Consider the following 15,298-nt stretch of genomic DNA (forward strand, 5'->3'; position numbering starts at 1 on the left):
AGCTTATTGAGAAGAATGGAAAGGCAGGGGAAAGACATCAGGGTCACCATCTCGCCTATCCCGGGACTCACTCTCTTAGGTGGGACTGCCATAGCGGAAGCACTGAACTTCAGGCAGATCAAACTAGAACCCCAGAAGGCTAAGGGTTTTGCTGAAGAGGCATCTAGGGCATTTGAGCAACAAGATTAGGATAAATCACAACTCAGGTAAGGAGAGGAAAGGAGAGCGCCAGAGAGGACTCAGAGAGAGAGAGAGAGAGAGAGAGAGAGAGAGAGAGAGAGAGAGTGAAGCAGAAGGAGACAGAATGACAAAAGCGACAAGAAGAAAAGGATTGGTAAAAAAAGGCTAGAGGCAGAGGTTTGCACGTACTACTGTGCCTCGTACCTCCTGGTGATTAACGAGTGGTGGTACAGTTCCTAGACGGACCCGGCCTACGCCGTGGAGCTGATTGCCGTGGCGGGTACTCCTTTGCTCTATTTCTGATACAGCAGCTCTTCCCTGGATGCGCATCCTCCAGCTTGCCGGATAGTCATCCAGACATGGAGGCGGGTGGTTCAGTCCACTGGCTGCTTGGGTAAGCTAAAGGGCACCACTCCCCTCTGGCAGGGTACCCATCTACGGCTGGTTTCGGTGTTCGTGGGATTCCGCAGGTGGGACCTTATTGGTATATCTCCGCTTGGGGACATTATGCAGGGGACCACTCTTAAATCCTTTCAAAGGCTGCAGTCTGATTTTGAACTTCATAAATCACAGTTCCATCGCTATCTGCAGCTTCGTCACGCCTTGACCGCCCTGATTCAGCAGCTAGAGTCTCTACTGGAGTTCCACCCGCAGGAGGGCCGCCTCCTCATGGGGGATCTTGGGGCCCACAAAATCCAGCAAATTTACCATACGCTCGATACACATTCCAAGACCACTATTCACAAAACCCGGGAGGCATGGGCTGCTGATCTGCCGGCCCTCACAGATGCAAAGCAGCATGGCTTGGCAGTTCGGGCTGGACTGTTCCCATGAGGCACAGGGTCAAGGCTGATTTGCATATGGCCATGTCTGAACTGGGGTGGTGTGGAGTGCAAAAAACGATGGATTTAGGCCCAGATCTCTGTACTGGGGTGAATGTATGACATTGTTCTGCATTCTGTCCATCAACTGTTGTTTTGCATTTAGATATATTTGATACTAATTGTATGTATTTATTTTTAGAAAGAAGACTTGATGTTTTTAACTGTTCTGTCCCGAAGAAGGTGTTTTATACAAAAGAGACACCGAAACGCGTCAACATAAGGACTTTATTGTGTATTGATTTTATATTGTGTATACTCAATTAATTATGTATGTTTGACCAATGTATGCAAAATAATGTAATGATAGATAGAACAACTTTCTGTACTGTAAACAACATTAGAAACTAATGTGATTTTAATTTATTTTCTAAGAAGAGTGTTTTTGAACAGTCATGTTTTTATAAAATAAAATCAAGAATAGTACATATATCTACGTTTGTGGCTATAATATATGAATGATTTACCAAAATCAGGGATGGTCATTGAAATAAAAAACCTGTGATTTAAGAATATCTAATTGAGTACACAGAAAGGAAATTTCTTTGTTTACTGTTTTGCATTTGGCCCTCACAGATGACCACTGGGCCGAGGGGTTGGCTAGCCCTCGGTATGCGTCAGTCTCTACCAGATATAAATTAATCCAATTTAAATACCTCCACAGGGTATATTACACCTGTCTTTGGCTTTGGAGAATCGGGGTAACCCAGTCCCCGGTCTGTCTTCGTTGCGGTGCAGACGAGGGGTCATTCCTCCATACGGTGTGGGGCTGTGGGGTGCTGCAGCTATTCTGGTCCGGCGTGTTGTCTTGCTTACGTCATGTTCTGGCATGGGATATCCTGTTGGACCCCTGACTGGCGCTCTTTCATAGCACAGAAGACATTGCGGGGAACTGGTATAAGAGACACCTTTTATTTTTGGGCCTCACCTTAGCTAAGAGCGACAAAGCACAGCATTGGAAGAATCATCGCCACCCAGCGTAACTAACTGGAAAAAGGCACTGGACAGGTGCATTGCTGCGGAGATTGTGGTATTTCAGTCGAGGGGGTGTCCTCAGAAGCATAGGAAGATTTGGTCTTGGTGAGCAGCATACAGAGGTATAAATCTGCCTCCAATGCCGCAGTCCACCGCTCGTGATCCTATTGAACGATTGGTGGTGAATAATTTACCTGTCTAATATATCGATGTTAAAGAAATGTGGCTGGGAATTTCCTTGGCTTGTACATGCAATATTTGATAAGTATGTGCAGTGCGCATTAAGAGGTTGTGGGGTGACATGTTTTTCCTGGTCTGATGTTCTGCAGACTATTGGGGGGGTTTCTTACGGTACCCAGAGACCTTATTTTATGCACTTCCTCTGTACTTTGCTTGTCGGGCTCCGCCCCTCTGGTACGCTGAGAATTCAATAAAATCTGTTGCTAAAAAAAAAAAAAGATTATCCGAGAGGGCAGCTGTTATTCTTATTAACATCACACTGATAAGAAGGGAACTACCCCTCTTCAGAAAATGAATATCTCACTTATAGTAAATGTGCTACATCTCTCCTCAAAAAATCCACACTCGTGCCAAGAAAACATCCCATTCAATATAGAGTGCAACCTTCCTTTTCATATAGACAGTATTTACAGAAGAATGCACAGATATTGGGGAAAATGAAACAAAATTAAAGAAAAGGGTTGCCTGTGTCCACCCGTTCTCTACTGCTGCTATCTGTGCTTTACATGATCATTGAGTCTCAGTGCTTAATTTGAGCCGGTGGTATCCAGTGCTGGGACCTCACGTAATTGTCAACACAGGTGCTTTTGACAGTCTGTACTCAACAAGAAATGTATGCTGTTTCCACGGGTCGGACAAAGAGAAAGGAGGGAAATAAGGAGGGGGATCCTCCTTGTCAGAACTAGAGTCCTCACACACCCAGCAAGCTAGGTGTCATGCTTCATCATATGGACTTGCTCCTCATCGGGCCGGCGCTGCAATGGCCGACGGGTTCCCTAAAAAGGGCTCTTTGGCGGAGATCTTTCGTTCTTGCCATTTGGTGCGTGGGTGTGAGGGCCCTAACAACGGTGTAGATGTGGTGCGAGTGGGTGATTTAAAAAAAGGTTGGATAGTCCAATTGTGACACTCTGCCACAAGATTGCGCTGTCTAGCTAATTTAAACAGTTAATTATTAATTTACTATACATTAAAATAACTATTAACTGTTACCCAAGCCACTCATAGCTTTGGGGGCCTGGAATAGTCCAAATTGTCACACCTGTAGGAGTGTTAATATTTGGTAGTTGTGTTGGTACTGTCGTTGGCAGCGCTGGCAGGAGCAGTGTATGGTGCAAGCTGCAGTGGCCTCCTGACAAAAGCTCTGGCACTTATTTTTTTTACAAATTAAGGACTGATGCCCAGGCTATACATGTTCTGTGTAAAGAGTGAAACTTGCCCACCTGCTGTCATCATAATATCTCGTTATGTGGAACTTAAGCAAACACTACTGTAGCCTGTGGTCTCGTGGACCTGATTCACAAATAACTTAAACTTTTGAGTACGTTGACTACTTTTAGGTATTCACAAACTGAACTTTTGAAGCAACTTACACTTCTGTAGTAACTTACACTTTCGTAGTACGTCCAGCACAACACATTGCCAGCAAATGGTACTACAACTGGTATTCCCATTGAAAATGATGGAGGTACGGACTTACTAGAAATGTGTAAGGTACTGCAAAAGTATAAGCTAGTACAAAAGTGCAGTTTGTGAAAACTAAAAAGTAGTAAGCGCACTCTAAAGGGTAAGTTACTACAAAAGTGCAGTTTGTGAAAACCAAAAAGTAGTAAACGCACTCAAAAGGGTAAGTTACTACAAAAGTGCAGATTGTGAATACCAAAATGTAGTGAATGCACTAAAAAGGGTAAGTTACTACAAAAGTGATGTTAGTGAATAGCACTTTTTAGTATGTTTTGTAGTACCACCACAATACGTACTATTTTGTGAATAAGGTTTGGTGTGTACCCTGTCTATGCTATTGAGTGACCTCTACTATCACTGTTTCACTACTGCTGCATGTGGGTTGCCTATTCCATGTGAGTGCAGAAGAATTCTACTGCACCTATGATTTACTTATTGTGTGTGGCAGTAAACTTGCAGAGCTGCTGACCGTGTTTCCCAGAGTATTAGGTGTCAGGGTATAGTTCACTACAGAAAAATACCCGACCCTATTTCTGTCCACACTGGAGCTGCCTTGGCAGTGAGTGTAAGTGATGGTTACTCTGTTGCTGACCATGGTGTATTATTGGTGAGTCGTATTGAAACTTATACTGTTGTATGTGCTTTAACTGTTCTGTGAATGAAAGGAAAGCTTTTTCTCTGGGCTGTGCTCTACCTTTTTCAGATAAATCACCCAAATATCGAGTTAAATATCATGATGCCAAAATATATTGTGGCCTAAATATCGAAAACCAAAATATTATGAAGGAAGGTATTTATACATATATATGTATCATTTCAACATATTTATCTTCAAGGTGCATGAATGTCCAAAAAAAATAGTAAATCTATGCTTACCTATGTGCACTTACCTCCACAATACGTTGATTCTCAAAATTTAGAATTCAATATTTTGACACCGCATTATTTTTTAGACTTGATATTGTGATTTATAATGCCAATTCTGTTTGAGTGTGTGTATATAAACTGGTCCTACCTATGCCATATCTTTTATGTGGGTGACATAATGTGGAACTACTACTGCCTTTGTTATACCTTTTCTGTGTTTGTGAGGAAAGTTGTCATTGCTGGTGTTATTGGTGTATTTCGTCTGTTTATGTTCAAAAACATACACTGTTGCTTACTGTAATTTCCTATTCTGTGTATAATGGGCATCTGTGTGATGCTTGCACCTTTATTTACTGGCTTTGTATGGAGTGGAATCTTGCAATGTTGCCAGTGCTGCACTTTATCTAGAATGAGGGAAGCTTGTGAAGCAGCTGCCTGTTTTGTCATTGTTCTTTCTCTGAAGGTAGATCAGCCAGAGGTTGTCCCTACTGTGCCTGTTGTATATGAAGGAAGCTTGTAAAAAGGGTGCCATTGATTAATTGGTCTATGTGTTCTGTGGGTGTTACAGAAATCTGGGGCCGTCTTAACGGTAATATAGGCCACGGGCAAAGCAGTGCACTTGGCCCTGCCAACACAACCACTCACAGGAATTAAAATGTTAAACTGAAAATGTGTGTTAAATTATGGTCTGCATGGGCCCTATGCTCGTGGGGCCCCGGGGTAACTTTCCCGCATGCCCATGCATTAATACGGCACTGCAGCCATTGCCTTTGCTTTGCTTGTTGCCTATGTGCACAAGTGTGGTGCTGTATATATGTGTGCATGGACGCAGTCAGCGTCCACTGCCTTTTCTAAGTGTACTGTAGATGCTGGGTGTAAGCTTGCTCTGGGCTGCCTGGCTTTATTAGTTGTATCCATGAGGGATATTTACACTGTGTGGCCTGTGCCATGTCTGCACTACATCTGGATGTAAACGTGCACTGCTGCTGTTCCCAGGGACAGGAAATAGGCCCAGGCACGGAAATAAAAGTGACCTCCCCCATTAGTGAATTAAGAAAATAAAAAAGGTGGCCCATGTTTGCAAATTGGGGCTGTATTTAACTTGTACAACATGATGTTTAAGTTGTGTGCAAGGTATGGACGACAGCATTAATTTGAGTTTGCTGTAGGCAGTTGTTGTTTTAATATCAGGGAATTCAAGAGTGAAAACCAGCCCGGCAGGCCATAAGACAAGCCCAAAACCTCTGAAAGCCTGTCCACACACTGACCTGTCAGACCAGCCCTTTGGGTACTGCCTGATTACCCTGTAGGCCAGTCTAACCCTGGCCGTACCTATCTGGTGTGATGAGAACAGCTGGACTGGCTCTACCTTATGTGTGTGAGGAAATATGTACTGACAGGGCTTTGCCTGTTCTGTAGAAAGAGTGCACTGCTGCTGCTCCCTGGGCTGTATCTGCTCTTGAGGAAAGCTGTTTCCACCTGTGCATTATCTGTTTTGTTTGCGAGGGAGGTATGCACATCTGCTGCAATTGTTGTGCCCTTTATGGGTGTAAGTGAAGCTTGCACTGCTTTGTTGTGCCCTTTATGGGGGTAAGACAAACTTGTAGTGCTCAGCTGTACCCTTTATGGGTGTAAGAGAATCTTGCACTTCTTCGCTGTACACTTTATGGGTGTAAGGGAATCTTGCACTTCTTCGCTGTACCCTTTATGGGTGTAAGAGAATCTTGCACTTCTTCGCTGTACACTTTATGGGTGTAAGGGAATCTTGCACTTCTTCGCTGTACACTTTATGGGTGTAAGAGAATCTTGCACTTCTTCGCTGTACACTTTATGGGTGTAAGGGAATCTTGCACTTCTTCGCTGTACACTTTATGGGTGTAAGAGAATCTTGCACTTCTTCGCTGTACACTTTATGGGTGTAAGTGAAGCTTGCCCTGCTGCTTTCTGTTCTCTGTGTGCTTGATATGCCAGTGAATGGTTAGCCCTTGCCACATGTTTTCTTTTTGTGATACAAGAATGCACTGCTATTGGCAATGCTGTACCTCTCTGATCGGTACGGGTGGGAATGTTGCACTGCTGCTGCCTGATCTGTACCTGTTCTGTGTAGGAATGAAGCTTGCTCGGTAACGGCCTGTAGGGTACATGTTTTGTGTAGGAATGAAGTTTGCCTTGCTACTGCCTGTGTTGTACCTTTTATGTGAGCGAGAGAGGGTGCATCCATATTGGGTGTTCAGCAATTCCGTGTGGGACCATCTCTTTCGAAGTAAAGTTTTCTCTGCCCTTGCCAATGTTCTACTGACCCTTGGGAAATAATAATGCACTGGTTTTGCTTGAATGCGAATACAACGTGAACTGATTATGCCTGAGCTGTACCTCTGTGCATGTGTCAGGGTGTTTCCCTGCTGCTGCCTGTGCTCTACTTCTTCTGTGTACGTGTCAGGTTGTTGTGCTGCCTCAGGTTGTTTTACTGCTTCTGCCGGTGCTCAGCTTCTGTGGACCTGTCTGGATGCACTGCTGTCGCCTGTGCTTTCCTTCTTTGTTGATGTCAGAATGTTGCCCTGCTTCTCCCTGTGCTCTGTTTCATCTGTGTACATGTCAGGATTGTTGCACTGCTGCTGCCTGTGCTCTACTTGTGTATGTGCCAGGATTATGCTCTATTTCCACCCTGTACTCTTCTTTTTTGTGTGTATGTGTCAGAATGTTGCACTCCTGCCTCCTTTGTTCTACTGCTGTTTATATGTCAGGCTGTTGCACTGCTGCTGCCAGCACACTACATCTCTGTGCGTGTCAGGTCGTTACACTGTTGCCACCTTTGCTGTACGTCTACTTTGTACATGTCAGGTTGTTGCACTGCTGCTGCCTGTGCTCGACTGGTGCATGTGCCAGGATTACGCTCTGCTTCTGCCCTGTACTCTACTTTTTTTGTGTGTATGTGTCAGGTTGTTGCACTGCTGCTTCATGCACTCTACGTCTCTGTGCGTGTCGGGACGTTGCACTGTTGCCACCTTTGCTGTACTTCTTCTTTGTACACGTCAGGTTGTTGCACAACTACTGGCGGCGCTGTACCTCTGTGTACATGCCAGGATATGGCAGTGAGTTTGCTTGTGCTATACTTTATTCTGTGTATATGTCAAAATGTTGCCCTTCTTCTGCTTGTGCTCTGTTTCTTCTGTATACGTGTCAGGTTGTTGCACTGCTACTGTCTGTGCTCCACTTCTGTGTATATGTCAGGCTATTGCACTGCTGCTGCCTGTACTCTACTTTTTTTGTGTGTATGTGTCAGAATGTTGCACTGCTGCTACCTTTGTTCTACTGCTGTTTATGTGTCAGGTTGTTGCACTGCTGCTTCATGCATTCAACATCTCTGTGCGTGTCAGGACATTTCACTGTTGCCACCTTTGCTGTACTTCTTCTTTGTAAATTTCAAGTTGTTGCGCAACTGCTGGCAGCGCTGTACCTCTGTGTTGTACATGCCAGGATATGGCAGTGCGTTTGCTTATGCTATACTTTATTCTGTGTATATGTCAAAATGTTGCCCTTCTGCTGCTTGTGCTCTGCTTCTTCTGTATACGTGTCAGGTTGTTGCACTGCTACTGCCTGTACACTACTTTTTTGTGTCTATGTGTAGACTGTTGCTACCTTTGTTCTACTGCTGTTTATGTGTCAGGTTGTTGCACTGCTGCTTCATGAATTCTACATCTCGGATATCTGTGCGTGTCAGGACATTGCACTGTTGCCACCTTTGCTGTTCTTCTTCTTTGTAAATGTCAGGTTGTTGCACAGCTGCTGGCGGCGCTGTACCTCTGTGTTGTACATGCCAGGATATGGCAGTGAGTTTACTTGTGCTATGTTTTATTCTGTGTATATTTCAAAATGTTGCCCTTCTGCTGCTTGTGCTCTGCTTCTTCTGTGTACGTGTCAGGTTGTTGATTGCTACTGTCTGTGCTCCACTTCTGTGTATATGTCAGGCTATTGCACTGCTGTTGCCTGTACTATACTGTTTCTCTGTGTTACAATGTTGCCCTTCGGTTGTCTGTGCTCTGCTACTGTGTTTGTGTCAGGATGTTGCACTGCTGCTGCTGGATGTACGTCGTTACAATGCATGCTTTTCCAACGCATGCCTTTACGACGCAACTTTTAAAACGCAAGTCGTTACAACGACTTGCGTTGGGGGGTGCTGGATAGTGAATAGTTTAATTTACTTTCCAACTCCAGTCCCCGTGGATAGTAGGGAAGGTGTTGGATAGTAAATTAAAACTATTCCCTATCCTAGAGCGCCCCCCAGCGCAAGTCATTGTAATCACTTGCGTTGTAATGGTTGCGTCGTAAAGGTACTTTGTTGTAAAAGTTGCATTGTAAACGCTGTTACCCCTGCTGCCTGTATACTACTTCTTTGTGTGTATGTGTCAGACTGTTGCGCTGTTGCTACATTTGCTCTAATACGGTTTATGTGTCAGGGTGTTGCACTACTGCTTCATGCACTCTACATCTGTGTTTTTGAGGACGTTGCACTGTTGCCACCTTTTCTGTACTTCTTCTTTGTACATGTCAGGTTGTTGCACAACTGCTGGCGGCGCTGTACCTCTGTGTACATGTCAAGATATGGCAGTGTGGTTGCTTGTGCTATACTTTATTCTGTGTATATGTCACAATGTTGCCCTTCTGCTGTCTGTGCTTTGCTTCTTCTGTGTACGCGTCAGGTTGCTGCACTGCTGCTGCCTGTGCTTTACTTCTATGTTTGTGTCAGGATGTTATACTGCTGCTGCCTGCACACTCCTTTTTTATGTGTGTTTCAAGATGTTGCATCGCCCCTGCGTGTGCTCTATTTCTGTGTACGCATCATGTTGTTGCACTGCTGCTGCCTGTGCTCTTCGTCTGTGTAAGTGTTCGAATGTAGAACTGATGCTGGCTGTACTCTACTTTTTCTTAGTATGTCTCAAGTTGTTGCACTGCTGCAGGATGCAGGATTCTTCTGTGTACATGTCAGGATTGTTGCACTGCTGCTGCCTGTGCTCTACTTGTGTATGTGCCAGGATTATGCTCTATTTCCACCCTGTACTCTTCTTTTTTGTGTGTATGTGTCAGAATGTTGCACTCCTGCCTCCTTTGTTCTACTGCTGTTTATATGTCAGGCTGTTGCACTGCTGCTGCCAGCACACTACATCTCTGTGCGTGTCAGGTCGTTACACTGTTGCCACCTTTGCTGTACGTCTACTTTGTACATGTCAGGTTGTTGCACTGCTGCTGCCTGTGCTCGACTGGTGCATGTGCCAGGATTACGCTCTGCTTCTGCCCTGTACTCTACTTTTTTTGTGTGTATGTGTCAGGTTGTTGCACTGCTGCTTCATGCACTCTACGTCTCTGTGCGTGTCGGGACGTTGCACTGTTGCCACCTTTGCTGTACTTCTTCTTTGTACACGTCAGGTTGTTGCACAACTACTGGCGGCGCTGTACCTCTGTGTACATGCCAGGATATGGCAGTGAGTTTGCTTGTGCTATACTTTATTCTGTGTATATGTCAAAATGTTGCCCTTCTTCTGCTTGTGCTCTGTTTCTTCTGTATACGTGTCAGGTTGTTGCACTGCTACTGTCTGTGCTCCACTTCTGTGTATATGTCAGGCTATTGCACTGCTGCTGCCTGTACTCTACTTTTTTTGTGTGTATGTGTCAGAATGTTGCACTGCTGCTACCTTTGTTCTACTGCTGTTTATGTGTCAGGTTGTTGCACTGCTGCTTCATGCATTCAACATCTCTGTGCGTGTCAGGACATTTCACTGTTGCCACCTTTGCTGTACTTCTTCTTTGTAAATTTCAAGTTGTTGCGCAACTGCTGGCGGCGCTGTACCTCTGTGTTGTACATGCCAGGATATGGCAGTGAGTTTGCTTATGCTATACTTTATTCTGTGTATATGTCAAAATGTTGCCCTTCTGCTGCTTGTGCTCTGCTTCTTCTGTATACGTGTCAGGTTGTTGATTGCTACTGTCTGTGCTCCACTTCTGTGTATATGTCAGGCTATTGCACTGCTGTTGCCTGTACTATACTGTTTCTCTGTGTTACAATGTTGCCCTTCGGTTGTCTGTGCTCTGCTACTGTGTTTGTGTCAGGATGTTGCACTGCTGCTGCTGGATGTACGTCGTTACAATGCATGCTTTTACAACGCATGCCTTTACGACGCAACTTTTAAAACGCAAGTCGTTACAACGACTTGCGTTGGGGGGTGCTGGATAGTGAATAGTTTAATTTACTTTCCAACTCCAGTCCCCGTGGATAGTAGGGAAGGTGTTGGATAGTAAATTAAAACTATTCCCTATCCTAGAGCGCCCCCCAGCGCAAGTCATTGTAATCACTTGCGTTGTAATGGTTGCGTCGTAAAGGTACTTTGTTGTAAAAGTTGCATTGTAAACGCTGTTACCCCTGCTGCCTGTATACTACTTCTTTGTGTGTATGTGTCAGACTGTTGCGCTGTTGCTACATTTGCTCTAATACGGTTTATGTGTCAGGGTGTTGCACTACTGCTTCATGCACTCTACATCTGTGTTTTTGAGGACGTTGCACTGTTGCCACCTTTTCTGTACTTCTTCTTTGTACATGTCAGGTTGTTGCACAACTGCTGGCGGCGCTGTACCTCTGTGTACATGTCAAGATATGGCAGTGTGGTTGCTTGTGCTATACTTTATTCTGTGTATATGTCACAATGTTGCCCTTCTGCTGTCTGTGCTTCGCTTCTTCTGTGTACGCGTCAGGTTGCTGCACTGCTGCTGCCTGTGCTTTACTTCTATGTTTGTGTCAGGATGTTATACTGCTGCTGCCTGCACACTCCTTTTTTATGTGTGTTTCAAGATGTTGCATCGCCCCTGCGTGTGCTCTATTTCTGTGTACGCATCATGTTGTTGCACTGCTGCTGCCTGTGCTCTTCGTCTGTGTAAGTGTTCGAATGTAGAACTGATGCTGGCTGTACTCTACTTTTTCTTAGTATGTCTCAAGTTGTTGCACTGCTGCAGGATGCAGGATTCTTCTGTGTACATGTCAGGATTGTTGCACTGCTGCTGCCTGTGCTCTACTTGTGTATGTGCCAGGATTATGCTCTATTTCCACCCTGTACTCTTCTTTTTTGTGTGTATGTGTCAGAATGTTGCACTCCTGCCTCCTTTGTTCTACTGCTGTTTATATGTCAGGCTGTTGCACTGCTGCTGCCAGCACACTACATCTCTGTGCGTGTCAGGTCGTTACACTGTTGCCACCTTTGCTGTACGTCTACTTTGTACATGTCAGGTGTTGCACTGCTGCTGCCTGTGCTCGACTGGTGCATGTGCCAGGATTACGCTCTGCTTCTGCCCTGTACTCTACTTTTTTTGTGTGTATGTGTCAGGTTGTTGCACTGCTGCTTCATGCACTCTACGTCTCTGTGCGTGTCGGGACGTTGCACTGTTGCCACCTTTGCTGTACTTCTTCTTTGTACACGTCAGGTTGTTGCACAACTACTGGCGGCGCTGTACCTCTGTGTACATGCCAGGATATGGCAGTGAGTTTGCTTGTGCTATACTTTATTCTGTGTATATGTCAAAATGTTGCCCTTCTTCTGCTTGTGCTCTGTTTCTTCTGTATACGTGTCAGGTTGTTGCACTGCTACTGTCTGTGCTCCACTTCTGTGTATATGTCAGGCTATTGCACTGCTGCTGCCTGTACTCTACTTTTTTTGTGTGTATGTGTCAGAATGTTGCACTGCTGCTACCTTTGTTCGACTGCTGTTTATGTGTCAGGTTGTTGCACTGCTGCTTCATGCATTCAACATCTCTGTGCGTGTCAGGACATTTCACTGTTGCCACCTTTGCTGTACTTCTTCTTTGTAAATTTCAAGTTGTTGCGCAACTGCTGGCGGCGCTGTACCTCTGTGTTGTACATGCCAGGATATGGCAGTGCGTTTGCTTATGCTATACTTTATTCTGTGTATATGTCAAAATGTTGCCCTTCTGCTGCTTGTGCTCTGCTTCTTCTGTATACGTGTCAGGTTGTTGCACTGCTACTGCCTGTACACTACTTTTTTGTGTCTATGTGTCAGACTGTTGCTACCTTTGTTCTACTGCTGTTTATGTGTCAGGTTGTTGCACTGCTGCTTCATGAATTCTACATCTCGGATATCTGTGCGTGTCAGGACATTGCACTGTTGCCACCTTTGCTGTTCTTCTTCTTTGTAAATGTCAGGTTGTTGCACAGCTGCTGGCGGCGCTGTACCTCTGTGTTGTACATGCCAGGATATGGCAGTGAGTTTACTTGTGCTATGTTTTATTCTGTGTATATTTCAAAATGTTGCCCTTCTGCTGCTTGTGCTCTGCTTCTTCTGTGTACGTGTCAGGTTGTTGATTGCTACTGTCTGTGCTCCACTTCTGTGTATATGTCAGGCTATTGCACTGCTGTTGCCTGTACTATACTGTTTCTCTGTGTTACAATGTTGCCCTTCGGTTGTCTGTGCTCTGCTACTGTGTTTGTGTCAGGATGTTGCACTGCTGCTGCTGGATGTACGTCGTTACAATGCATGCTTTTACAACGCATGCCTTTACGACGCAACTTTTAAAACGCAAGTCGTTACAACGACTTGCGTTGGGGGGTGCTGGATAGTGAATAGTTTAATTTACTATCCAACTCCAGTCCCCGTGGATAGTAGGGAAGGTGTTGGATAGTAAATTAAAACTATTCCCTATCCTAGAGCGCCCCCCAGCGCAAGTCATTGTAATCACTTGCGTTGTAATGGTTGCGTCGTAAAGGTACTTTGTTGTAAAAGTTGCATTGTAAACGCTGTTACCTCTGCTGCCTGTATACTACTTCTTTGTGTGTATGTGTCAGACTGTTGCGCTGTTGCTACATTTGCTCTAATATGGTTTATGTGTCAGGGTGTTGCACTACTGCTTCATGCACTCTACATCTGTGTGTGTTTGAGGACGTTGCACTGTTGCCACCTTTTCTGTACTTCTTCTTTGTACATGTCAGGTTGTTGCACAACTGCTGGCGGCGCTGTACCTCTGTGTACATGTCAAGATATGGCAGTGTGGTTGCTTGTGCTATACTTTATTCTGTGTATATGTCACAATGTTGCCCTTCTGCTGTCTGTGCTTCGCTTCTTCTGTGTACGCGTCAGGTTGCTGCACTGCTGCTGCCTGTGCTTTACTTCTATGTTTGTGTCAGGATGTTATACTGCTGCTGCCTGCACACTCCTTTTTTATGTGTGTTTTAAGATGTTGCATCGCCCCTGCGTGTGCTCTATTTCTGTGTACGCATCATGCAGTTGCACTGCTGCTGCCTGTGCTCTTCGTCTGTGTAAGTGTTCGAATGTAGAACTGATGCTGGCTGTACTCTACTTTTTCTTAGTATGTCTCAAGTTGTTGCACTGCTGCAGGATGTTGCACTGCTGCTGCCTGTGCTCTACGTCTGTGCAAGTGTTAGGATGTTTTGCTTATGCAGGCTGTACTCTACTTTTTTCTTAGTATGCCTCAAGTTGTTGCATTTCTGCAAAATGTTGCACTACTACTGCTACCCTTGCTCTACTTCTGTGTCCATGTCACGATGTCGAATTGCTGCAAGATGTGCTTTACTTCAGTGTGTATTTCAGGACGTGCCGCCTCTGCGGTTCTTTGTATGTGTCAGGTTGTTGCACTGCTGCTGTCTGTGCTCTACTTCTGTGATTATGTCGGCTATCGCACTTTTGTTGTCTGTACTATACGTTTTTCTGGTTATGCGTCACCTTGTTTTCCTGCTGCCTGTGCTCTGCTTCTTCTGTGCATGTGTCATGTTGTTGCATTGCTAGTGTCTCCACTCTGCTTCTGTGTTTGTGTGTCAGGACGTTACACTTCTACCACATGTGCCGTACGTTTTATTGTACATCTCTGTCGCTTCCGCTGCTCTGCGTTCTCTGTGTACATGTGACATTGTTACGCTGCTGCTGCGTGCGTGCTGCTTCCGTGTCGGTGTCAGGATGTTGTACTGCTTCTGTCTGTGCTCTATTTTTCCTGTGTATGTGTTAGGGAGATACCGCAGTGGCGCTTCCTCCGCTATGGCAGAGGAGCGTAACCCTCCATCAGCTGCCTCAAAACGGCAGGAAAGTAATAAATAATAAAAAAGATAATAAACCTGTTTATTATCATTTTATTTTACTTTCCTGCCGAGTCTTTGGGGTGGGGCCAATTAAGATGACAGGCCAGGCGAGCAACACCCATTGGGCTCACGGAGCTTCAGCCCCCCCCCTGTCGTGTGTTTCAGCCCTGGCGGAGACAGCTTCGCGGGCTGGCGAGCATCTAATTGCATAATTGCAGTCGCACCCGAGTACTTAACAGGTCTTTAAAAGGCCATTTACATGTAAATGAGGCTTTTGTTGTGTGTTCCCCTCCTTACAGCCACTCTGTCTATGGTTGGAAGAATTTGCTCCCCTCCCCGAAATATTTCTCAGCCCCCCCCTGAAATTTGGCTCCAGTTGCCCCCCTGCGACAGGCTGCAGGAGGAGTGGTGAGCACTGCCAGCCAAACCGTCATGCGCACTGAAGCTGTCTCCTACCGGAGCTGCACAGCAGGCACAGGCTCCCAGTCTCACTGGGAGTGCAGATTCAGAGCACTCCGGCCAATCCTGACGCTGCTCTCATAACATGAGAGCAGCATCAGGATTGGCTGCAGTGGACCCTGGGAGCCTGTGCCTGGAGGAGAGCAGC

General features: G+C 45.4%; 1 protein-coding gene across 2 annotated transcripts in view; it reads right to left on the reverse strand.

Moving 5' to 3' along the window:
- Positions 1-15,298, reverse strand: part of LOC147691749 (solute carrier family 22 member 20-like) — a 262,080-nt gene that overhangs the window by 117,486 nt on the left and 129,296 nt on the right. The window lies entirely within an intron of this gene.

Source organism: Lissotriton vulgaris, chromosome 9 (assembly GCF_964263255.1).
Source record: "Lissotriton vulgaris chromosome 9, aLisVul1.2, whole genome shotgun sequence".
NCBI classification, from domain to species: domain Eukaryota; kingdom Metazoa; phylum Chordata; class Amphibia; order Caudata; family Salamandridae; genus Lissotriton; species Lissotriton vulgaris.